The 25835-nt window shown below is 44.5% G+C and overlaps 1 long non-coding RNA gene across 2 annotated transcripts in view; it reads left to right on the top strand.

Moving 5' to 3' along the window:
* Positions 1-25676, top strand: part of LOC128141699 (uncharacterized) — a 50829-nt gene extending 25153 nt beyond the window's left edge. The window contains exons 3-4 of one of the 2 annotated variants that reach the window (XR_008235146.1): positions 20963-21039; positions 23617-25676. This is a non-coding gene — a long non-coding RNA (uncharacterized LOC128141699). The remainder of the gene's footprint in view (positions 1-20962; positions 21040-23616) is intronic. The other variant, XR_008235145.1, reaches the window with a different exon arrangement.
* The last annotated feature ends 159 nt before the right edge of the window (positions 25677-25835 follow it).

The following is a 25835-nucleotide window of genomic DNA, read 5'->3' on the forward strand; positions in this document are numbered from 1 at the left end:
ATCTGCACTGACAGATACAATGGCTTATTACTGCCCCCATTGAAGCCAATGGAAAAATTCCCTGTTGAATTCAGTGGGAGAAAGACCAGACCCCAAATCTGGACTGCTGTCAACAGTGGGGAGCCAATGTCAATCTAAACAGAGCAAATTTGGTTTCTTTTCTGCCCCGTGTGTCTTCAGCAAATTGCCAGCTAAGTGTTGAATCCAGACTCTTTATAGCTCTTGAGGAGAGCGGCTGGTCAGGCTTTGCCAAGCTTGTGGAGTTTGAGGCTTTGTGAACCTCGTGAAATATTTACTAGCTTTGCAGAACGTGATTGACTTTTGCAAGCCAGTTCTCCTCTGACTTCAGGTCAGGGCTCACCTCTTTACCAGGACGCTACTGTTTTGTCTGGATGTCCATGTGCATGTGCACATGAAGGCAGTGGTCGAAATGTGGCACCCACACAGGGGTGCGCTTTCCCAAAGCCACAACCTTGACCAAGTCTCTTCTCCAGTGCGTCCGTGCCTTGCTCTCCCTCCCCTCCTCCCCTGCTACGCAGATTGTTTGTGCTGTGCCCACGAGTCTCACTTTGCACAGAGCCTGACACAGTGGGTCTTCCCTTCGAGCTGCGAGGGGCTAATACCAATAAATAACAGTACCCCGAGTGGAAGAAACGCCTCCGCTGCAAATGAAGGGCCAAGCTGTGATGAAGCACTGAGCTGGAAAGATGGACTGAGCCATCTTCTGCCCCTGTACGTGCCAAATATGCCCGTGATAACTGCAGCCTGCGTGGGAGCTTGGGCGTACATGGGTACCTTCTGAGGCCAGAGTTACCTCCAAACGGTAACTGTACCCCAATGGTCAGTGTTTCCCAGCAGGCAGCTCCAGCTTTTTCCCTGACCCTACCAGCAAGAGGACAGGGGCTGCTCAGGGTGAGGGGGGGTGACGATGGACACACACACAATGGATGTCAGCAGCAGCATCTGGCTGCAGGAGCTGAGCACAAAGCAATAGGAGATGGGGCCAGAAGAGGGTTTCAGAAGTACATGGCTTCTGCCTCATTAACCTGTTCTGAAAGCCACCAGTGCAGAGGAGGCACCAGAACTGCCTTAAGCAGTCTGGTCCAGGATTTCCCTACTCCTGTATGTAGTTGGAAGGATGTTTTCCTAATGCCTAACCTCAGTCATCTTTGCTGTAAATAAGGTGATTTCTAGGGAACAAGAAGAGCAGTTGATCATTGTCCTCTTTGTAACAAACTTCTGCATATTGGAAGACTTTTATCATATCTTTCCTCATTCTTTTCTTTTCTAGACTAAACAAACCCAATTCCTACAACTTTTCCTTACAGGTCATGTTTTCCAAGTCTCTTATCATTCCTGTTTGCTCTTCTCTGGCCTCTCGCCAATTGATCTATGCCTTTCTCAAATTATGGTGCCCAAAGCTGGACATCCTGCTCGTATTTTACTGCTTTGGATATAGGAGGACAGTGAGGCAAACAGAACTAGCAGGAGATGAGGAGCTGATTTTTAATCCCCTCCATTATCCCTGAGCTGGATAGCACTGCTGCAGGGTTTTAGGAGAAAAAGGAGCCAAAGTGGGAGCTCACTGAAGCACTGAACATCAAATTACATCAATTCCTAGTTATGACCAACTCTTAAATTATGCCAAGTCCTAATTAACCCTGAGGTTATTACTTTGCTCAGATAAATATTCACCTGTACATTCACCTCTGATGGGGTTTGGGGGACAGCGTGAAAAGTTTGCCTCGCTTCAGCTTGACTCCGGCCGGCGCCTCTGTCTCTCTGCTGCATTCCTGCAGTCCCATCGCTGAGTGGATCACGACAGATATTGCTGTACCGACTGCGGGAACAGGGGGAGGACACTGTTGTCATGTCCATGTTCTATCTGTCATCTACTGGTAGCTATTTATACTGCGCTTATCGCTGTGGTGGGGATGAGCATGGGGTAATGGTAACGCATTAGAGAGCCTTTAAAGCAGAGAGCTGAAAAAAGAAAGATACTGTTGGTTTTTTAACGTGCTAGACTGAGCCTGGCAGGGAATAGCTACCTGTCACAGCACAGGGACTGCTCTGCAGGCACGGCGTCTCCGCAGACCCACGGCCTTCCAGTGGCGCACAGAATCCCTGAAAAATCACAGTCTGCATCGGAAAAATGCAAATCCCTTCAGGACTGAGCTCCAGGGCTTTAATGGCAGCATGTTTTATTCAGCCTGTTTCTTCTGTGCTGTATGTTGTCCTTTATGTGTTTTCAATATTTAAAGCCTATTTCTCATGACAGTGTTTCTTCTGGCATTTCCACCCCAAATTTCTCTTTTTCTGTGCCTCTTCATTCCAGAAAAGGTGTGGTTTTGTGCACTGTCCTCCTACAGTTGTGAAATCTCTGGGTGTCTATTAAGATGAAAAGAGTGACAGAAAATTAAATTAGTTTTATTATCTATGGTAGCAGTGCTAGTGAAAAAGTGAGAGCCATATCTGTTTGGGCTGTGTAGCACAGGTAGAGCCAGAGAGCAGGACATGGCAGCACCTGGATTATTAATTTTGATTTTTTCTTAATTCTATTTTTCCCCTCAAGTGATTTGTAAGGAACCATCATTGCCTTTTATTGTAATAAACTAAGCTGTGCAGGAGGTTTCAAATGAAACCATTTAATTTTTTAATCCTCCACTTCCTTCATGAAAAAAACATTCCCCAAACACTATGCATTTGGTGCCAGTAGTGATGGGAAATCAAGGACCATTTTTAAATAGATTCATTTCTCCAGACAGTCCTGCCATTGACAAATCCAGTTAATAATACTACACGATTTTAGAGAACACAGAGAAATGTTATATCTACTCATTCACCTGCAGAATAACTTAACACTGCATGTCAGCATTTAAAGTGGATTCTCTGTAATTAGGCTGCTATAAAACATAAGTATAGTGGTCACAGACAATAAAACCCAAGGAAGTATCTTTGCAGTACGTCTGAGCACAGGCAGTTATACATGACCATAACAGTTTTTCACGAGAGACTCATACAGAAAAAGAATAACATGTATGTCTATATATAAATGTATATACACACAGGGATACACACACTACAGAGAGCAGGTCTGTCAGTCGTGTTAGTTATGTATCACCTCCAGGGAAAATGGAACTTGGGTTTGGGGAAATTTAAAGGAAATTTTTGTAACTGAGGATGATTACATCTACGTCTGTGATCCTGCAAGACACAGGGGTTTCTCTGTCTTCCTCTGTGTTTTCCCTGGAGACTATGTAGGAAAATGAACAAAGCAGAAATGCAGAGATCTGTGGCTGCTCTGGAGACAGAGGCAGCCTCTTGTACGGCATGGGAGAGGAGAGCCAACACTTCTTTCCATCAGGACTCCAAAGTTCCTTCATAAAGACAGATACGCTCTGCCAACGCAGAGGACATCCTTTGAGGGCTCTGGAGGCTTTGGAGTCACTCTGGACACTGTTGCTGGCAGGTTGCAGCCCCAGAGAGTTTTTCTGCCACAAGAACAGGGCTGCTTATTCCCTCTGAAACAGAATATCAAGGGGTAGGGAGTCCCAAATGACCGGGGTGTCAGGACTCTTGGGTTATATGCCCAACTGCACAGCCCCACCTGAGTGCTCCAGTTTCTTAGTCCTCTCCTTTGCCATGCAGGGATGGTGACCGGGCACTCTGGGGACTACAGAAGCAAAGTGCCATATCGCTTGCTTTGGTATCGCTCGGTATCTCCCGGTGCAGAAAGGCTCACAGCCGTGCCCACTGGGGAAGTGTGCCCAAAGTGCTTAACCTTGCTTCAGACCAGTCTAGCTGCAGCTTATCTACAGCGCTCGCGTCTGTCAGCTGCATGTTTAATCACACTGCTCTCTGGAAAGATGAAATATATGGTTGGGCAATAAAAGAAAAGCTGGAAAGAAAGATTTATAATCTTCCCCTTAAGCCTGTCATTCATGTCATTAATATAGATGTGATTTAGGAGGGCAACAACTTTTCCTTCTTTTTTCTTCTTTCTTTTTTTGCTAAAAGCTTTGTGTATGTACCCACAGTCTGACAACCAAATGGGTCTGCCTTTCTTTTTTCCCCTCCAATATGTGGATTGCTTCTAATTCTGTCAGTCAAATGGAGCAGCAGTTTCAGGAGGGGAGTGATTAAGGCTCCCTCAGAATAAAGGACTGCATGCTGCGCCTCTGCTATTCATCAGAGCTGGAGATGGAAGAGCGACTCCGGGCTCCTGAATAACAGGATTTTTTCAAACATACAAAACACACCTTAGAAATACTGCACAAACAAAGCTCAAAATCTCCAAGTGCCGTGCTTATTTTCTGTTTATTTCTTCATGCTTTATTTTCACTTTTCATCCTGTACTCCAGGACCCCACTCAGCCCAGGCGCTCGCTCGGTGCTTGACTGCAGACTTGCTCAGCAAAACACTTGGCAGTTCCTTAAGTCTGTGCTTAACTCACTAAAATCAAACGGATTTAAGTTTGTGCTTAAAATAAAGCCTTTGTTAAAAGAAACTCTCCTGATTAGAACTGAATGCATGGTTTTGCTCATTTGCGGGGGGCAAAAAATGCGGAGTAGTTGATACTGCAGTGTCTCCCAAACCACTGTCAGGTTACCAAAATATTTGTGTAAGGAAAAAAAAAAAAAATGAAAAAGGTGAAATGTTTTTGAAGGTGTTTCTAAGCAAAACATTGCCATTTTTTGCAAACTGTCATTTTGCAATTTCTTCCAGCATTATTTAGAAATGTTTAAAAACCACTTATAATGTAAAAAAAAAAAGCCTTTTTTTAATAGTCGAACAATATCTTTTATTTGACTTCAGATATTTTCTCCTTCCTTTTTGACTCCTCAAAGATTTTTGACAAACATTAATTTCAAGTTCTTCTGAAACAGAAACACGGAGTTGTTTTTAGACTAATATTTATCAACATTTTTTATTATTAATATTTATTCTTAACTACCAGAAAAGACTTTGTTTCTTTTGTTAAGCTGTTCCCTTAAAAAACAATATAAAAGCACTGGTGAACATACTGAAGCAGGAACAGTATCTGTGCATCTTTCCCCCCCAGCCCCTCGGGGGTGGCCAGCCCAGGTGTGCTTCTTTCCAACTGCTGGCAACTGTTGGAGGAGCTGCAATATGAGCTCCTTGTGTGCAGTGTGTGAACCCAGGGCTGCATCTCTCCCCAAAGCCAAGGAGATGTTTCGGGCTGGGTACCCTGCAGCTTCCCAGCTCCACCTCCAGCAAGCCTCCAACAGCGTTTTCCAAAGAAAAGGGAGAAGAGGGGAGCTAGTTCTGGAAGAAACAAAACCAAACAAACAAAAAAATAGAGTTGTCTGTATATGTTAGAATTAAAGTGGGAACATGGACTGATTTTTTTGTTTTCAATTCAGTTAAAAGATAAGCCCCATCTCCGTGTCATCGGATACGCTATTGTCATTCAGGGAAGCGAGGAGGTACCAGTCCTGGCAGCAGGGCTGGGAATGGGCTCAGGGCAGGGGAGCAGAGGCATTAGTGCCTTGTTCCGCAGATGGGAAGCCAAATGGCTGTGACTTATCAGGGGAGTCAGGGAGTCTATTGCAGGACTGGTAACTGATCCACAGTCCCCCAAATATCAGTCCAGCACCACTGTCATAATACTATCTTCTCCATGCAGTTAGGTTAAAAAATATAGATGACTAGAAACTGTACTCCTACATACCAAGCGTATCAAATGGATGGTGGAGGTCCTCAGACACCAAGCATTTGTTGAAATGCAAGATATTACTTCCTGATTCCCTACTATGTTTTATGGTGTGGCAGATTTATTATGGAGATAATATTCAATGCCCACACTTAACTGAATTTAAATCCAGGAGAATGTATCCAGGTCAGGTTTTTTTCTCATCACTTTTAATGGCTGCAAACATCCTGCACATGTGAGTGACTGTAACAGCATGTCTGCTGTGTTTGCTAAGGTACAATGGAGTGAACACTTCAGTACAACATGGTAAATGTTTCATGAAAAGAGTATCAAATGGACTGTCTAAAACCCTCAGAGACTGTCTGCTCTGCACTCAAACGCAGGACATTATTTCATGATTCCCTGTGATCCCTTTGGCATTGTAATTCTAAACTGTGCAAAGAGAAGTGGATGAAGGCGGATTACAAATTCTAGTCCATATAAAGAACCTGTAATTATTTGTTAAACTGTTGTGTTTAGTCTCCTGTTCTGCTCTCTCCAGACTGGGCTATGCAGTATTTTCCAGTTTAACTCCCTGACTGTATTACTAGTTTATAAGAACTATGTGTACCTCCTCCTATTTTCTCACAGGCCCGCAGATAAGATTTCTCCTTCAGATCCCAGGCGATAGCCTGAGCGCGTCTGCAGGTGGAGGATAACTGCCTGTGGGATACAAGCTCCAGTCCCACGCTGTGCTGGTGGGACACTTTTTGACCTGACAGCAGACATTTTTGTGTGAGCATTTTACACGTCTCCAGACATCTTCTCGTACTTTTTTTCTTTTGCTCTTGTTTCCCCTTAGACATGATAGGATTTGTTTTGCTTCAAGATAGAATTTCCTCTAAATGCCAGAAAGTATCTGCTTCTCTGTCTGTCCTTCCTTTCTCTGAAAAAGTGTCCCCTGCTTCATCTGGAGATGTGTGTGTGTCTGTCTATACCTATATATATGTATCTATCTATATGTCTATTCTTTCTTATCCTGTTCCACTGTGATTTAAAATAGCAACACTTTGCCAGTCTCTTCTCTCCCACCAGAGACAGGTAGGGTTATTTTGGAAGGTGCGAGGGTTGTTTGTTTTAATTTTTCTTTAAGTCACCAAAATGGTGTTAAATATAATTTTCATGAAATGCTCCAAACCCACTGCGTTTGCCTGGGTGTATTGTTTTTCAGGCTCTCTCCCACCTCTAATCAGCTATGATTCGGCACAGTTGGCAGTCTCTGCTCGGTAAGCAGACTGTCTGAATCACAACTCAGCCCTAGAAAGGATGGTCTTTCTAGGTCAGGGCTAAATATACTGACTATGGGGGTGAGGATGGAAAAGTTCCCATTCCAGCTGCTATCCTGCACTGAGTCTGCGGGGATAAAACTCCCCATCTTGCCGGCACATTGGGAAACTTCATTCACTGGGATCTGCAAGGGGAAGAGGGAAAGTCCTACAGTGTTCCTACCCTGGCAGCAGAGAGGTCCCCTGGGGACATGGCATTCACAAGTGATCCAAAGCAGCCTCGCCGTGGCTCTGAGCTGGCCAGAGAAAAGGGGCATCAGAGTAGCCACTGGTCAGCTCAGCATGAACCAGGCTCATGTCTAAACATCGCTCTTCCCTAGGACTCCGAACTTTGGTAGTAGGATCAAGAGGTCTGGGTTCACCTCCTCTCTGTGCCTAGCCAGGCAGGGTGCCCTCCGAATGCACTGGCCTGCAGGATGCTGCTTGTTCTCCAGTAGCTGCCCATCCTCAGGCAGTGAGGGATAGCTACCAGATCTTTTCCTGACCTTAGGGATGCTTCCAGGATGGCTAGCTGGCAAGGACAGCAAGCTCAGGCAACCTTGCTGAGATATGGCTGTGATGCGAAGGGCAGGGTATGGGTGACATTCAGCCATGTTTGGATGAGGATGCCCCAGCTAGTTCATGAAGCACCAAGGTTGGCAGTGTAGGGAGAGGCAAGTGCTTTCTTCAGGGCTGACGTTTGCATGATGCCTTCTGAAGCACGTCAGCTATAGAAAGAGAGCACTCACAGGATCTCCCTCCAGCATGGTCCAGCTATTCCTCCAGCCCATGGCTGAGACTTGGCAATCTGGCTGGAAAAATTAGAGCACAAATCCATGTGCTGTTTGAAGTCAGTAATGAAACAAACTCCCTTTTCCAGGAGTGGGGCTACATTTCCATTGGCCCCTTCCTATTAATTCTGTAATACCATCTTTCATTTTTATATAACACACTAGCCTCCTGCAAGAGTTTTCTTTCCTTTTAGAGGATGAAGCTTCAAGATTGTTACAGTTGCTAGAGGCAACTATTCTGCAAAATCTTTTTATAAAATGCTTTATCTAATTAAAAATCTTTTAACAGCACTGTGCCTGTAGGATCAAATATCTCATTTATACCATGCAAGGCTGGGGCAAGTATTTGCTGCTTCGGTAGAACCACAGCTAAACAGGGACTGGAGGGGCATAAAATGGCTGCTCCAACTCAGCTGATCCTAATGCACCTTTTCCAATAAGAAAGTGGGCTCTGAGATCTCTCTGGTTTATTATTGGAAGAAAAGTAATGGGGAGGGGGGAGGAGTAAGCTTATAATGGAGTCAATTCAATGTAGTTGGCAACAAGAGTAGAACAGCCTTACATCAGTGACATTTTCCAGTGAAACAAACCTGTTGTACAGAGAACAATTTTTAATTAACTCTGTATCTCATGTGTTGAGGAACGTGAGCAAACTTCTTTATGGCTTTACTTTTGGCTGCAAAGTATATCCCAGTTTTTATTCTCCAAGAATAGATTCATGAGGTGAGTGGCAGGGAAGAGAGGGTTTCTAAATATGCACATGAAACTCGGTACAAAGCAACTTTGCAAGGCCTTTATTGATTTTTTTATCTACTTCTTTTACATGATGTAAAGCACGGTTTATTAAACATTAAATGGTACTCAGAGAATCTTAAGAAGACAAGGCTTGGTTGAAGTTAGTATGGAGTTTGGAGAAATGAAATACTTGATGCTCAGCCTTGACGAGAAAGAGCCCGGGCTTCTCAAGATGGTGGCCAACATGGCCCCATCAGACCTGCCTGGGCATCTCTCGTGGCTCAAGGGAGCGGCCCAGGAGCTGCCGGTGGCCCAGGGCGGACATCCCTCTGCTCTGCTCTCCTGTCCCCACTGCGAGGGCAGGGCAGCAGGCAGCCTGCTGCACAGCCCGCTCCTAACTCCGACATAACGAAGGGTGAAAAGCATTTTCTTTCTGGTGGCATTAACCTGTCCGTGTGTTTGGCTCTTCTCCAGTGGGGCAAGAATGCTGCCTGGTAAAATGTGGGGGACAAAGCTCAGATGGGGTGCCACAGGAGGTGACTGTTTTCAGCTATTGGGTTGGTGTGAGCGACTTCTCATGTTTGAAAATTAAGGGGAGAAATCAGGAAGAAACTGGAGTGTCTGTGCCACAGCAAGGTTTCTGCTGCAACGTAGGAGCCACACTGAAGGCTCCTATATATATATATATAGGATAATGTCTGGAGATGTTTCTCCAGGAACCGAAGCTACTGAATCACAAAATGAAACACTTTCTCTGTGTTTTTTTTAACCTATACTAGCAAAATAACTTCTGCTCTTAATTAACTTACCCAATCAACACCAGAAAGCAATCATTGCTAGCTATTGGCATGTCTGGTTTGGCTGCGTTTCTGCATGTTGCTGAAGATGTGCACAGAGCTTTGCAAGCAAGAATGAGGCAGAAGCTTGCACTGGCTACAATCTGAACTAGTGTGCAGACAAAAAAGAGAATGAGTTTAAAAAAGCACATGAGCATCTCTTTGGCTTTGCACATCTTTTGACATTCCAGGAACATTGTTCAAAATACAGATTGCACTTACGGCCACAAAAGGAGGTTGATGATTTCCAGCCAAGCTGAAAAAATGAGTGTTTCATGGGGAGTTGAAAAGGAATTAAAAAGAACTATCTATAAACCAATTGGTTTCATGTCTGGTCCCGAGGCTCACTAGAGCTCAGGTATTTGTCTTGGTGGGCTTCCCTGCTTGGCCTGCACCCCCCCACTGCTACTCCCACTAATGTGTATAGATTAGAGCTGCGTTGCAGACGTAGTAATGGCATGTTGAACAGCATAGATCATAGGGCAGCTGAATTTGTATGCTTTAGCGCAAATTAGATTGCATTTCTAAAATCCTAATAAGCATAAAGATGGATCCAGAGGGATTGTTACAAACCAAACCAGAGTAATAAACTCATCCAGAATTTACCTAATGGACAAAAGGAGAGACGGTTCTCAAATAATGGGCACATCAAATGAACCAGAGAGCATCTCAGTAAGAAGAAATACGATCCTGTTCTGGGATGCTGGGGCCTGCAGTGGGACATGGAGGAACTTTGCAAATTGTAGCTGTGTTGGAGAGAGATGCCGATGAGTGGGTAGCAGACTCTCGCTCTTCAATACAAGAGTCAAGGAAGTACTTTATGTATGGATGAATAATTGCTTTTATGAGGCCAAGTCCTTCACTGAAGCTAATGGAAAATTTGTCATTGACTTCAATGGGATCGGCACTAGACCCGTAACAAGAAAATAATAATGGTCTTATCTACGATATAAAGCCAAAAAAACCCCAACCCAACAACAAAAAAAGAGCCAGCATTCACAGCAGCCAAGAAACTTCTGCATGGATCTAGGAACACTGTACTTGGTGAATCATTTCACTGTTAGATAGAGCATTTGGTCTGTTCCTGATTTATCTCCAAGCAAATTTAGATGACTCAAAATTGATTTGCTTGTTATAATTTTTCAATGCCTATGGGCAAACTCTTGGCTTCTGCTGTTTCCTATTGTTATTCCTGCCGAGCAATTGGTTGCCTGGCTCACGTGGGTCTGCTCTTCCTCCCTGCCTGAGTGACGCAACGTTATAAATAGAGGGCTGGTAAAAATCACAGCTACCCATATTTCACAGAGGTGGGTTGGCATGGCTCAGAAGTGCTCTGTTACACTACCCGTTACATGGTTAGCCCCCAAATCCAGAGATTTTTAGAGTAATTTCAAAGCACCTGTTCTTTAAATGAACTGGGTGCACATGTTAACAGGCGATAAGGAAAAGCAAAGCACATAAGGCAGCAGCTAGGAAGACCTTAAAAGGCTTTCCCTGGGAGAACCATTGAATCAGGAACCTGCAAATCTCCATTAATTAAAATTATTTTGCTGATACAGGTTTTTCACAATAATTTGATTGGGTTGGATTGGTATTTAGGAGGAAGGGACCTAAAGAACATTACTGAAGTGATCCTAGGGAGCCTGCTGAGTCTTAAGGCACTACCAGCCCCGTGTCAGCACATCTTATGGACACTGCTACAGCTCCTCTAGCTATTTTCTGGGTGGGATTCAAGCAGTAGCCTGGAGGGGATTTCACAGACCTCTGGCCTTTTCTGTCGAAGCTGCTACTTACCCAGGATCCTGTCCAAATTTTATTTAGATATTCCTATTTGGCCTCCCTGTCTACAAATTTAATTACATTTGGCTACTCTGCGTCCCATCCAGTCCAGTTTTGTGCTCCACTGTGTGCTCTTCAACACTGAGAATTCATTACCTACAGGGGTACTGAATGATCCTTTAGCCTTTATCACCTTCAGTTCCTCTGAAGTTTTGGGGGGTTACAGCCCTGCCTATCCCAGAAAACCTTTCACAGGAGATGTCCCATTGCAGGAGCAGATCCCCTGTTATTAACCAGAGTAAGAAGCTCTGTTCAACTGCACAGCCTGCAAGAGTGCCCAGGCTTAGCTTAGCTTTGTTACGTACAAGTAAGATGCCGTTTCTAACTCACACAAGTAACGTACAGGTTTGTCGTACGTCAGACTAAGCGGCCAATCTGATGTTGGGTTTAGCAGTAAGCCATCGTGCCTTTATCAGGATCCTTTGTTCTTGCAGTACCTTATACCAAAGACATTTTTTGGAAATGCTAAGAATTTGCATGATATTAAAATGCACGTTCCGTTGGGCTTTCCAGTTAATTCTTTCTTGCTTTTTTTTTCTTTTTTTTTTAACAAATAGGGTTCAGTTTTACCATTGTTCAATTTTTTCTTTTATTTAAGCAAAATTTTCAGCCATTCAGTGCCTCTGTTGAGATTTTTTTCTTTCATTACTTTATGGCAGATGAAAGTTAAGAGGTCCAATTACTAACATTTTATGATAGCACAGAATATTATTAAAGCACTTAAGAGGTTATTAACACCTTTTATGTACCTCATTATTTAAAAGCCTGCCATATTTAATCATTTTAGCACCATTAAATTGGCATTAACAACAACCCTATGACTTACACTCAGAAATGTCACCATTTGACAACACTAATGCAATAAAACATCTCACAGAAACATGGAGGCACCAGGTGAACTATAATACTTCGCAAAAAATTGGGCTTTTTCGTGGCTTTCAACCACAGAGAGCTGCAAGGAGTGCCACGGGGGTCCCCACCTCACCCTGCAGGCAGAGCCTGCTGCCAGAGAACCGGGAGGGAGCTGGTGCAATGCATTTGGCAGGAAAGCTGGGTTTGGTATAGGACCATCTGCAGTGAGTGAGAAACAAGGCACTGACTGGGATTTCCATGTGCAGAGAAGCAGGAGCTAATCCTAATTCAGTCCTCTGTGGTGTCCGAGCGCAGGTGAAGCTCACAGGTCTTTCTGGTGCATGCTGAGTCCTGGGAACCCTTTTGTCTCCCAGTGGGTGCCCTGATGATGGATGAGTAACTCTGATAGATAAGCAAGGGAACAGTAGAAAAGCCCTTCATTCCCTGTCCTGCTGGGTCCCCTTGTTTGTTGGAGCAGTTACACATGTACTACTCCCTCTTGTAAAGTTGTAAAATTATTTCTCCTGTGACTCTTCTCTTGGGTCCCTTTCCTTTCTTTTTTTTCCTCACTCCACTTTGCTGTGGAGGGCTGAGGCTGACATACAATCTGGTGGGTAGCAATTACACACTCAGTATCAGGCTCTACCCGTTGATTATCAAGGACAAAAAACAACAGCCGTGCAGTGGCTAAGTGGAACATCATGTTAATCAAGTCAGAAATATTATTTTTACAGCCTCCTGATTATTTCTAACAACCTGCTAAAAGCCAGTGGGACTGGGTGGGTCGGAAAAGCTCTGGCGACATTGGGAGCATTCCAGCCCCTGCTTTTCAGCTCGCAAGCTGAAACTCCAGGAGCAAGATTCAATTCATATGGGACTTTTTCCCAGCAAAATATGGGATGAATTGTGTTTTCTCTTTAAGGCTTACAAACAAATCGCTTTCCCATAATCATTATTTTCCTAGATGAGTGTTACTAATACATTTTGGCATTTTAAAGCACATCCTTGAATTTACTCTGGCAACAGCTATACAGCTGAACACAGAATCAGGCAAATCTATTCCATTACTTATCTGCCCAGACTTCAGTAGCATTCCCTTTCTTTGTGATTGCCTAACAGAAAAAAATGGAAAAGGTCCCAAAAGCCTCAAGTTTGGAGCCATAAAAGGCCTCCTGAGATGTTTTTCAGATACTGGCACTCAGACAAGTGACTGTGTCAAAAACCCCAACAGGTCTATGTACAAAACATATCAGTCCCATCTGCTGGAAGGATGCTACCACCACTATCAGTATATTAGTTCAGCCATTTTGGAAGAATAAATGTCAGTATTTGTAACTCAGAAGGGTCAGGGCATTCTGCTGTTAATGAGGCTGCCTGGCCACAGCCAAATCCCCCCTGTGTACGTGATCTGTGGGTGCTTCCCTATTTCCATTGCCCTTGGAGAGACGGATTAATATTCCAGCCCAGCCATGCTTGGGTTTGTTTTGCTGTTTATATTACATCTATATCTGCAGCAGTTAAATGCTGGTAGGTCTTCAGTCTGTTAAACAAATTATGGGAGCCTTTACGCATCATGTGCTGGCCTTTATCCCCCACAGCCAGCACGCAGATCACTCAGGTGCGAGCGGAGAGAAGTGAATAAGGCTTCTTGCCAATCCCCTTCCTCCAGCAGAGCCAACTCCCTTGTTATCTGGAAAGGCGGGGGGGGGGGGTTAATTAGCATGTATTACTGTAGGGTTTAACAGCAGTGCCCTGGCCCTGAGGATAGCGCTGTGTCTTGTTTTCTCCTCCAGGTCTAGTTCCTATTTCCCCAGGTGCCTCCAATCCCTCTGGAGTTCCTGGCCCCTCCTTCCTGCAGCTCTCCCACCTTTTTTTAAGGCTTTTCTTTTTTTTTTTTTTTTTGGTTGTTTTAGCACCCTTCACTAGAAGACTCCTGCTAATAAATGAGCTGAAGCAAGAGAGGGGTGTAAGGTACTCAAAACAGCTTAGAAGCAAGTGCAAATTTTACTGAGATTTGAGCTCTTAATTAATTTGGCTCTTTTGAGATATGTCCCTTTACACAGCCAAGGGGTTTCTTGAGCCTCCCACCGTGCTGGGTTTGCCGTGACCTTCTCCCCCTCTGCCTGCTCTGCCGTGGTGTTGTGTCCTTGGGATCTGGGCCGTGGGGTGCGTACCTGCTGTGCTCGCTGCAGGACCCTGGGGAGAAGGAAAGCTGTGGCTGCCTGTGTGTCTGATGTGTCCCTGCCACGACTGCCCTCGCCATGTGCTTGTGCCAGCTGAGGTGGATGGAGAGATGAATGTCTCTGCGGGGTCAGGAGCAGCTCTTGCTTGCCAGCTTGGGCAGCGTGTCTGTGATGCTTGTGCGATGGCTTTAGTGGCAAAGTGAGTGATCAAAGTGGGCGATGATTGGGCACCAAGGGGAGGGAGACCAGAGGTGAAGAGCTGCTATATATTTATGTATATTATACTATATAATGCTATTCTTAAAATGGCAAAGCCCAGATCCTGCCTATGTGAGCAAGTTTTATCTGTTATATCAATACAGTTGCAGCAACATGTAACTGTACTCTATTCAATGCTGTAGAATAGCTCCCATGTGGACTTTCCTTACTAAGTCTTCATTGCCAGAAGAGGTGTGACTTTTATTTTTTTCTTTATGAGCAGACAGCTAATATATGCTAATTATTTTTCTGTAAAATCTAGTGGAGATGAGACTGAAGACCTAAATGCAGTGTTGCTAGGTGAGACTAGCCATGGGCCACTTAGCGTCGCGCAAGTGAAATGGTTTAGTCCCTGCGGTTATTTCAGACTTGCTATTGCTCTTTGCCTGATGAGTTAACTTAAAGACCCATCTCAGCATTTGTTCTGCTTCCATAAATGAACTTCACTGGGACATTCATCCCAGCCTGTGTAGCCAAGCCAGCAGAAGTTTCTAGTTTAGCCTGTCCTTCATTGGTTGAGGGGACCGTCTCCTCAGCAAGCGGAGCTAGGCAATTTGGCTGTGTTTTGCAGAGTATCAGCCCAGGCTGGTGCAAACCCAGGGTCATTTATCATCTTGGTGTATGATGGATGAGGTGATATGAATAGGTGGCTTTGGTCCATTACTGTTGGAACCAACTGATCTCCTTATTGGCAGTCTCAGCAGAAAGTCTGGGAAAGGCTCTTCATGCCCTGTGGCACCTTCCCCTCCTTGGAGGAAGCCGCTGCCCTTCAGTAGGGACTGTAAGCAATCCGCACAGTGACCCTTGAGATTTTGCCGCCTCTACTTTCTGGAGCCCTTCCCTACTCTGCCAGGGCTCGGTGGATGCTCCCGATTGCTGGCTGCCAGGCCCAGAAGCCGGCTCCCCAGTGACTTCTTGCCCAGGGCCCCCAGGCAGGTGATGCAGATCCCACAGCTTCTTTCCAGTCGGAGATTTGCATGTCTGCTTAGTGGCTGGTTTGCAGCACTGAGGTATTTGCATTTGTAAGTGCGTCTTTTTTTCTGCCCCAGATCCCACAGTGAGCTCTGCTAAGAACTGCTTCGCCTCACACGCAGCACAGGCGAGGCTGGTTCACTTGCGTAGCTCACCTGGTGCTCGCTGCAGATTCGGCATTTTAAGTTAAAGTTAGCCCTGGCTTTTAAGGTCTATTCCAACCCATTTAACTCCTGAGCTTTTTGTGAAAAACAAGATGGGAAATATAAAAGCTTACATCAGCTCCTGTAACTCGCAAAGTAAATGGGAAAGCTACAATAAATTTACAGTCAGAAAAAGAAGAGCTGTGCTTTATAAACTCTCACTTCATTCAAAGATAGTTTATTATCAAAGGCTAATTTTAGGTGGCAGTTGTTGCTGGGGTTTTTTGTGCTGATTTTTTTAATTATTACTACTTTTTTGTTATACAGCATCATTCTTGAGCAGATACTCAAACAAGCAAGATTGGCTCATCATTCCTCTTTAATTCCACATCATGTCACTTTGGAAGGGAAATGGCTTGGTAAAAGCCAGAGAGTTCAGATATGATGCTGGCAGATCGTTATGAAATATTCACAAGACATTTAGTTTAACTTGGTGCTAATTGAACACTGACAGCACAAGTTACTCCTGCCTGCAGCAATAGTCTATCACGTTTAAGCAAGTGGCATTCCTTCCCCTTTGATGCTCTGCTGGATAGAAGACTGCGAGGGAGCACAGTTAACAACCAGTAAACACTTGGGTGAGCAGCATTAGAGCAACACTTGTGGTGCAGGGAGAATCCTCCAAAGCTGGTGAGAGTTTACTTGCACAGGGGCTGTGAGAAGACTTCAACTTTCTCTATGAAAATGCTCAGTATTATGTGAGGGGTGAACTGAAATTGATACAGATTTTTTTTTTTAATATCTTCCTCAGTGAAGACACTTGAAAGCAAGACTATTTGCAGATTAGCTAATGTCACTTTTCTGAAGCCATGGCCCAAAAGCTCTCCTTGCCCTGAGATGAGAGGGATTCCAGGGCAGTTATAGCTATACTGGTATAACGGTGTATTTTCCTATGGAGGGATGGCCTTATTTACTACTTTCATTTTTATTTCTATAGCTCAACATACTGTTTGCTGATATTTGTGAATTTGTTTCTTATTTGTCAGTTCGGCTTCCCCGTGGACATTTAATAACAGGAATTTTCCTACCATTTTAATTGTCTCTTATTCCAGAGCCAAGCAGAGTTTGAAACAGAGTATTAATGCCATCATTTTAGTCACCAGACATGATGTGTGGTCTAAATAGCTTGGATCAAAACTCAGTACCCAGCTTTGCCTGAAACCCTCTGCCCATCTGTGGTTTAGATGCAGTCATCTGCCTTGGGTGCCTCAGTTTCCCAGCTATGGAGAAAGGTCAAGTTGTTAATCAAGGACTTTTCTCATCTTCCCATTTGGAGGAGTTCGCTCCAGGCTTCTCCTGTGTGGTTAGCACAAGGGGTGCCCAGTGGGAGTGTGCAGGAACGGCTGCCTCGGTAGGGACCTTGCTCCCCTCTTTGCACTGCAGTCCATGCCAGCCACATTTTGTCGCTCTCGGTGTAGGTGAAGGACTAAGTGACTTCTACTTGTAGCAACACGTTAAAAAAGTGACGCAGAATATTTTTAATCCACCGGGGGAAATGTCCCCATCTGACCAATTCACCTAGTCCAGGGAGTTAAACTGGAGATGGAGTCACATATGAGAAGGCGTTAATGAAAGTAATCAAATATTGAGGTGACAGTGACTTAGATTACATGAGTTCATCTAGCAAATGGTGTGGTGACTCTGAGCTCTGCCATGAGCACTTGCTGGATGTAGAAAAGCAGACAGTAGTGCAACCACCATGACTGATCAAAGTAGTAGTAGTACAACAAGTAGTAACCATCTAAAAGCTCCAGCAGCTCAAAGGAGTGAAGATCCATTGTTCAGTGCTTGTACAAAAGCAGGGAAAATGGGCATCGCCTTCCCTGTAGTCCTGATGGGAACCTACAGATGGGTGTAAACAGCCAAGGAAGACGAGTTAAAATGTGAGTAATATTGCACAGGCAGTAGTCACAGCACACACTGGTGCTGAGGGTTTGTTTTTCCCTTTTATATAGGAAACATTGGAAAAAGGGAATGTTAAGAAAGGATTTAAAGGAGCTAGCTGTAACTTCTTTGAAGCCTGGGGTAGGGTGGAGGGTGAAGGACAGTTTCTGAGCTGGGCAGATTGGAAGCAGCAGCTGCTGACTTACCTTTGGGGTGATCCCCATTTCACTCGCCTCTAGCACCAGGACTGGCACTGGAGGCGAGTGAAATGGGGATCACCCCAAAGGTGCTTCTGTCCGAGGAGTGGGCACCCAGCTGGTATTGCAGGGATGGGTGACCAGGTAAATATAAGCAACTGAGAAAAAGATCTTTTCAGTAGCAGAAGATCTTTTCAGCCCAAGCAGAATCTGGATATAAGGTCATAGCTGAGCTGAAAGCTATAGAAACTGAGCTTTTCTGCCTTGGAGTTTTATGCGAGTTGGCTAATTGCTGTAGATAGCAATCTGCTGTAAAAACACACCTTGCTTTCAACAAAGACCTGTTCTTAAACATATTTTCAAAAGCCAAGGATGCAATACTGGACTAAAAGAGCTCCCAGACTTCCTTGCCATGAACACCCCACTCTTAGATTGCTGACTATTGCTCTCCCAGTAATACTGCCCTTGGGAAGGCTGAATAAACTTACAGTCCCCTTGTGTCTGTATAAACCATCCTCACCAGAAGAAGTGGAGGGAGGGACATGAAATGTCCTATCCTCCACAGAGTCATGCTCCAACTGGCTTCCATAAGCATTGCTCTTCAGGAGGGAAAATAAATGAGGCTTTCAGAATTGTTTTACTTGATTCATTTCATTCTGGGCTACAGCAAGACAAATAGACAGTGGGAGGACTTCACCGATAAGGTATTTTTTTTTCCAAAGCAGAGAATACCAGAAGATAACACAACAGCAAATTACTGCATATTTTAAACCCTTGTAGCTAAACATTCCCTTTTGGGGCTGCGCCAGGTATCTCGTGGTGCCAGTGAAAATGGAATACAGATGTTCACTTGTTTGGATGGAGACACTGCAATAATTCATGCCTGCTACAAATGATAGGATGCCTCACGCTCACAAAAGTATACCCTGATCTTTTTGTCAATAATAACAAAATATATTCTCTGTACCTATATTAAGGAAAATAAGGCCTGTAAAAACTGTGAAGTGTGTTTTTTCAGTTTCCAAAATGTAACTTCTGTTGTAGCGACACAGGTGAAAGTGCTGGTAAAAGTGCTACTGCCACGATACTGACCAAAGGGTGTCATCACTCAGAGGGGAGTGAATCTGTGCCTAGGACAAGTATATGGAGTGTTAAATACCTGCTGCTAAATGTGTATGAACAGAGGACCTGAGCTTGCAGAACAGTGGAGGTTTAGGGTGTTGTGTCTGAGACTTTTTTTTTTTTTTAACTTTAGCTTTGAATACTTGCTTTTTTTTGTAAGATTAATTTAGGTGTTTTTAAAATGTTACCTCTGAGTTTGAACTCATTTGTGGTGAAAATAGTCTCATTGAAGTCCATGGTAACAGTGTTCAGGAATATCATCTGTCCATTTTAATGGACATTATGGAAATGGGAGCTGTATACCTCCAAAATACATAGGGATGGGATAGGGAGAAAGAAGAGCTGAGCCCATCACGCTGCAACATAACAGCAGGGCTGACGCTCACTTTCTGCTTTTTCATGTGTAGCAGATAACTGCAAAACTGGCATCTGCCAAAAGAATTTGTTAGCATACCTGAATAGTTGCACCGCTGGTTTCCCCCTGTTGTGCTCCTGTCAGGAGAGGTACAAACAGGTTCACACCTGCTGTATAGCTTCAGGTTGAAGGAATGCATGTGCAAATTTGGCAGGTAGAAATTGCACTCTTTAAATTAGACTCTAGTTTTTGAAATCGGAGCTGCTTTCCCTGCCTGCTGTTCTATTTTTCACTTTCTTCTTGCAATGCCCATATTAAAATGAAGATTTTTTTTTTAATTTTTTTTTTTTTTAATCTTCTTAGTTCATTTTCATGGTGGAGCTGTAACTGAATCCAAAATCACACTTCTGGGAATCCAGCACCAATGTTGTATGAAGGTTTTAAAGGTGTGCACAGTTTTTTCTCTCGCTCCCCTGAATTTTACTTTCTCAGTAATTTTTATGAAGTGGGTTTGGGCTTGACACAACTGGCACAGTTTGGGATGTAATGACTTATTCTTCTGGTTTATTTGGGAGGCGTTTAACCATTTGCTCACCTTTCTCAAGTTGTATGTTGACTTTTAACTGAAAAATCTCATTTTGAAACAAAAAAATCCTGAAAATCTTTTGATTCAGTAGCACTTAAATGCTGTGCTTTATTTCCCTAATTTTTTTTCAACTGTCTTTCTTGGCTTAAACCACTCACCAGATTTTTTTTCCAATTTAATGAAAAGTTTTGGCATTCTGAGATGGCATCTTTTGCAGGACTAGCTGTTAACTGATTGTTTTTTCCCTGATACTGTTTACTACATTGCTTTTTCACATCAGTGCAGACCATGGACAACCCCAGCTAGCCCTATATATTAGGGCAGTGATTTTTCAGTCCTCATCAATATGCAAACCATTCAAAACTTTCCAAGGGTAATGTGGGTCCCTGGATAGCAAATTACAGGCTGCTAACAGCTGAATACCTTTTCTCATATCTCTGTGGACTCCTTGAACTCCCCAGGCCCCTTGAAGTTCATGGAGCACAGCTAAAAACTACTTCAGGTTCACTGCCATTTGCTCATACAATGTAGTAGTTTAGCAAATACACGCTGCCCCACTGGTATTTCTTCAGTGGAGCTAGTCTCAGCCAGAAATAAAGGCAGGGTCTATTTTTTTTCTTCTGTAAGTATGTTCAAAACATGAATTTCCATGAGTTTCCAACATAAGACCTATATATGCATGGTAAGTAGAGTCACTTTCACTTGCAAATGAGGTTGGATCTGCTAAAAAATCTGCTAATTTGCAATAAAAATAGCATCCATCTTTGCTCTGCAAATATAGCCTCTTTGAAAACTGTCCCATTTTCAGAACTGTAGCAGCTTGTAGGAGGGGAGAAAGGGGAAGGAGGAAATACCTTGCATTTGAAGTCACTTCGTATTTCTCCAGGACTATTTCACACACCTTTAGTCATTATGTTGTGTTTTGTGTTGTCACATTAATTTTCACAGCAACAGACTGATATAAACAGTGTGACTGCACTGCAGAAGCAAGGGAAGCTGGATTGATTGGGAGGGAGAAGGATTTGTTCAGACATAAATATCTCCTGCCATATTGAGGGGAGTTTAAAAAAAAAAAAATGGCCAGCCAAGAAATTGCTTTTTTGTAGGAACGTTCTGTTTCTTTCTTTTTCTTTTTTCTTTTTTTTTTTTTTCTTTTTAATGCGTGCTTCAGTGTGAAAGACCAAGAACCAGGGGGAACCAAGTGGCTATTTAATGAGTCTGGGATGCTGAATGCAGCTGCTCTTTCAGGTGGGTGAAACTGCAAGGCATGGAAGACAAGGAAGGTGAACATGTATGCAGAAGATGGTATTAAATAAGGAGGCCTGGTCATGTAAGGTCTTGTTGGGGAAACCGCTGACTTTCTTGCAGGTTAAATGCTTGAAGGAATTGCAGAGTCAGGCTCCAAGAAAATGAGGGCATACACCAAAAAATCAGTACCTCAGCACACAAACAGGTGAAAATACCAGGTGCAGAGAGGAAAACCAGTGCAATGCCTTCTATCCCAATCTTCCTGCACCCAATGAAGGATGCAGAGATTGCATAGAGAAGAGCAGGTATTGTTGTACCTATAGAGCAATGCCTACCTGGCCATCACTTTTATCCCCTATGTATTGGGTTGCTATATGCATGTCTCTAGGGCTCCAGACTTTCAGAAACCTCCTATAAGGGCAGGATGAGGTGGATTTCTTGCTATGTAGTTTCCCATCTCACCTGTTGGTGATGTTTCCCATGAGGAACTTGGTGCTCTGGGGACTAGGAAATGTATGGCATCAGTCTAGGATTTCAGAGTAGTGTAGAAAGTGTCAGTAGTATCTTCTAAGTTTACATTTGTAGGACTGAGACCTTCCCTGTTCTAGGACTGTCGTGGTTTAACCCCAGCCAGCAACTAAACACCACGCAGCCGCTCTCTCACTCCCCCCCACCCAGTGGGATGGGGGAGAAAATCGGGAAAAGAAGCAAAACCCGTGGGTTGAGATAAGAACGGTTTAATAGAACAGAAAAAGAAGAAACTAATAATGATAATGATAACACTAATAAAATGACAACAGTAATAATGAAAGGATTGGAATGTACAAATGATGCGCAGTGCAATTGCTCACCACCCGCCAACCGACACCCCGCCAGTCCCCGAGCGGCGAATCCCTGCCCCCACTTCCCCGTTCCTATACTAGATGGGACGTCACATGGTATGGAATACCCCGTTGGCCAGTTTGGGTCAGGTGCCCTGGCTGTGTCCTGTGCCAACTTCTTGTGCCCCTCCAGCTTTCTCACTGGCTGGGCATGAGAAGCTGAAAAATCCTTGACATTAGTCTAAACACTACTGAGCAACAACTGAAAACATCAGTGTTATCAACATTCTTCACATACTGAACTCAAAACATAGCACTGTACCAGCTACTAGGAAGACAGTTAACTCTATCCCAGCTGAAACCAGGACAAGTACTCACATCTGCCTGGCTTGGCAATGCTGCTTTTGGCCTGCCGTGGCCAGTGTGATGACATTCAGTGCAGGCTGGAAATGTTCCCTGTGCTCCCATGGCTTTTCCTTTAAGGGAGGAGCTGAGAGATGCCTCAGCTTTGGAGCTGATGATTTGAGTTCTCTGTTGGCACTTGTCACTCCTTGAGTATTTGGGGCTAGAGCTTGTGGACTCCTGTAAGAAAATAAATCCACCTGTAAGGAGGTATGAAGAATAGTCCCGGTATCTGATCAGACGTTTTGCTAATAAGGATGGGATGGGTTGCAGCTCTAGGAATGCCTTATTCCTCACACTTCTCCTGCGCTAAGTCCAGCTGTGATGGGTCACACCGTGCTTTGCACAGTGTCTGAGCTTTGAACTGAGGTTTCCGCTTGGTATGTCCAAGTTTCTGACACCAAAAGCCTTGGGTGGAAACTTGCTTATGTCTGGATGGTTTGCAGCAGGCAAAGCTCTTAGAAGAAGAACAGCTAATTGCATATTTGTAATGTAGTGGATCTGTAAATTCACCTCTGGCCATGCTCAGCAGCATCTATCCCCAGCCTCTGAAAAGCATGGATCAAGAGGAGCTTTTTGGCCCTTTTCCTCTGAGAAAGAACCACTAATTTCTTCAGTTTGAGCCCATTATTATTTTTTTAACAAAAGACCATGAACTGCTCTATATACCAGTTGGTAGCAACGTGATTTGTGTCATGAATACCAATATGCGTTTGACAGTATCCTATAAATTCAACACGTTTTGAAGAGCGTTAACAAGAGTTGTAGGAGCTATACTTAAATTTTTCCCCTACTTTTTTTCAATTAAAAGAAAAGGAAGCTAGCACGAGTCTGTATTTGTATCCAAAACAAATATGGCTTGGGTCACGGCAAGACTGCTGCACGCCGTGCTAGACCTGGGTCTACAGCACATTCATTGATTTTTGTCTCCATGAATCACCCTAAAGCTATAGGCAACAAAAGCTGAAGCTATGTAGATGTGATTTCTAGTTCATTTGTTGTTCATTAGAAAGATTTTCTCTCTCTTATTTGCGGCACCCCTGCTGCTGCATGTTCATTAGGAGAATGGAATGTATTCCAAATATTTCCTAGCTCTGGCAGGGCAGATGGTGGAAAGTAATTTTCCAAACTCTTCTGGAAAAGGGGGGAAAAAACACACCCAAATAATCCCAAGTCACCCCCTGCACACCAGAATAATTCGGTATTTCTGAGTGCAGACATGCCGTACACTTTCTGTCTCTCTGGTTGTACAGTGCTGTGTGTCAGAGTGGTGGGAAGTGTGTATGAATGGGAATGTATCACATTACATGTGGGATGTTAGCAAGGCTGGGATTTTTTTTTTTTTTTTTCACAGGAAGCTGCATTTGCAAAGAGCACACAGCAACATGCAGTACCCTAAAAGATGTGTGTGAAGGAGTGAGCGAGATTCATTTCCCTAAATCTTCTGGGCAACCCAATGCCTAAGGGAATCCCAGGGAGGGAGGACAGAGCCTGGGCCACACTCCAGTTTCTCCATCCAGCCCTGCGCAGAGGCATGAGGCGAACTGGAAGCTCCTCAGACACCCCGTCCCCATCCCCTGCCCTTCACCAGCATGGGCAGAAGGATGTCCAAGTGCTCAGACAACGGTGGAGGAAGCGGCTCTGGCGTTTCCCTTCTGCTCCCTGGGGAGTCGGGGGAGCACACAAGCCAGGGCCAGATTTAGCTCTTGGATCCACATGAAACATCTCTGTGCCGACTGCTCCCTTCCTTCGTGCTCAGCCTCTTGTCACAGGAGTGGAAGCCGCACACACACACGGGGAACAGAAAAGCCGAGTCAATATGCAGCAGGCAGAGCCGGGAACACAATGCGGGCAAAACAAAGAGCGGGGCTGTATGTACTGCCTTCCCAGTGGCATTCACTTCTCGTGCTTGGAGCCGGTTTCCTCTTTTCACGAGCCTCTTGACCTGCAGATCCCTCTCCTCGGCAGACAGACCCCAAAGCCCCGCGGCTGGATCCTTATGCCTCTTCAGATCAAACCAGCGAAACACTTTGAACACAGAGCCTGAACTGTGTGTTTGCATCGAGGCTTTAAGCTCCTTGGCGCTGGCACCCGGGGTTCCTACTTGTTTTCTAACTCCCGAGGACAGCAATGGTGCTCTCTAAGTCAATACAAACAAACCAAGAGAGGCTCGAGGCAGCGCAGCAGAGCTTACCCCAGCGCCGTCCCCGGGACTCTGGCCCGTGGAAGGAGACTCCGGCACCGATTTGGGCTGTCAGCTCAGGCCAGCACCCCCAAAATCCCACACACAGAAATCTGGCAGAACAAGGAACTTCCTCAAAAGAAGGGCATCGGTTGCCCCGTCTGTGCCACCAAGACACCCAGCTTTGGAGGGAGGCACTGTGACAGCTGCCGTAAAACCCCATCAGATTTTCGAAGCCTGCTCTTAGTGATGGATTTTCAAGCCCCCTCTTTCTCCAGGCACTCTCAGGTTGCAGAGTGCGTGGGTGCAGGTGGAGGTGTTGGGGCCTCTCGATTCATTTCCACAGCTGGGCCTTTGGGTGCTGATGTAGGCACAAGCGGTCCGCAAGCAGACGTCTGAAAAGGCACTGAGAAAGGGTGTACCCGCCGGGCACAAGGCGGGAGACCCCTCTGAGCCTGCGTTCATCTTTCAGGCAACTCTATCCCGTGGCATCCGACCGTTCTGTAGGCTCAGTTAAGCATTAGTACAGCAGGGCTGTGCACATTGTGCGACGGCTTTGCGGAAGCGGAGTTGTGAAACGGATGCCTTCTGTAGCCACCGTGACCTTAAAACCCACTGCTCAGTCACCCAGCAGAAAAAAAAAGGGAGAATTCCTTCCGAACAGCCGAGTGCTGGTGCCCTTCGGGAGCTGGCTTTTCCTCTTTGGCTAGCCAGAGCTTCCGCCAGTCAGGACTGTCTCACCGCACTGTGTCAGCTGAGATTCAGGAATTTGTCTCAGCTACATCTGATACCTAAACCTGTATTTTTCACAGCCTGACAGAGTTTTAAACTCCTCTCCATCAGCTATGGGCAGTAGCCTTCAGAGATGAGCAGTGGCTGTAATTGATTCATCAAGAGTCCTGCTAATTTGTTTTTGCTCAATTGTTGCAATATATTTGATTCCCGATTATTATGCTCTGGAGTCAAGCTTCCTTTAGGTAATTTACAGTATAGCCTACATATGTGTAAAAAATACATCACCATCGTGTTTTTAATTAAAATGCATACGATAATACCAAAAGGAGAGAGGGGGAGGAAGGGAGGGAACCCAGATTAAGTTTTTAATTGTTTTAATAGTGAGATTTGTTTCAGCGAGAACAGGGCACACCGGTTTCCTTGGAAACATTGGCGATGTATTAGCTGTATAAAATCTAGCATAAAAGATTTGCGAAAGTGAAGCCTTTAGGTTTTAACTGATATTATAACTCTTTTCATCTGGAAAATCGGATTCACACGTGGCCCCTGGAGTCCCCAAAAGGTGTCTTTTTTGTGTTTTCTCTTAAGCCTTAGAATTAATAATTTCACAGATTATCAGAATCATTGGAAATCTAAAACTGCAATAACAACAACAA

The sequence above is a fragment of the Harpia harpyja genome, chromosome 1 (assembly GCF_026419915.1).
Source record: "Harpia harpyja isolate bHarHar1 chromosome 1, bHarHar1 primary haplotype, whole genome shotgun sequence".
NCBI classification, from domain to species: Eukaryota; Metazoa; Chordata; class Aves; order Accipitriformes; family Accipitridae; genus Harpia; species Harpia harpyja.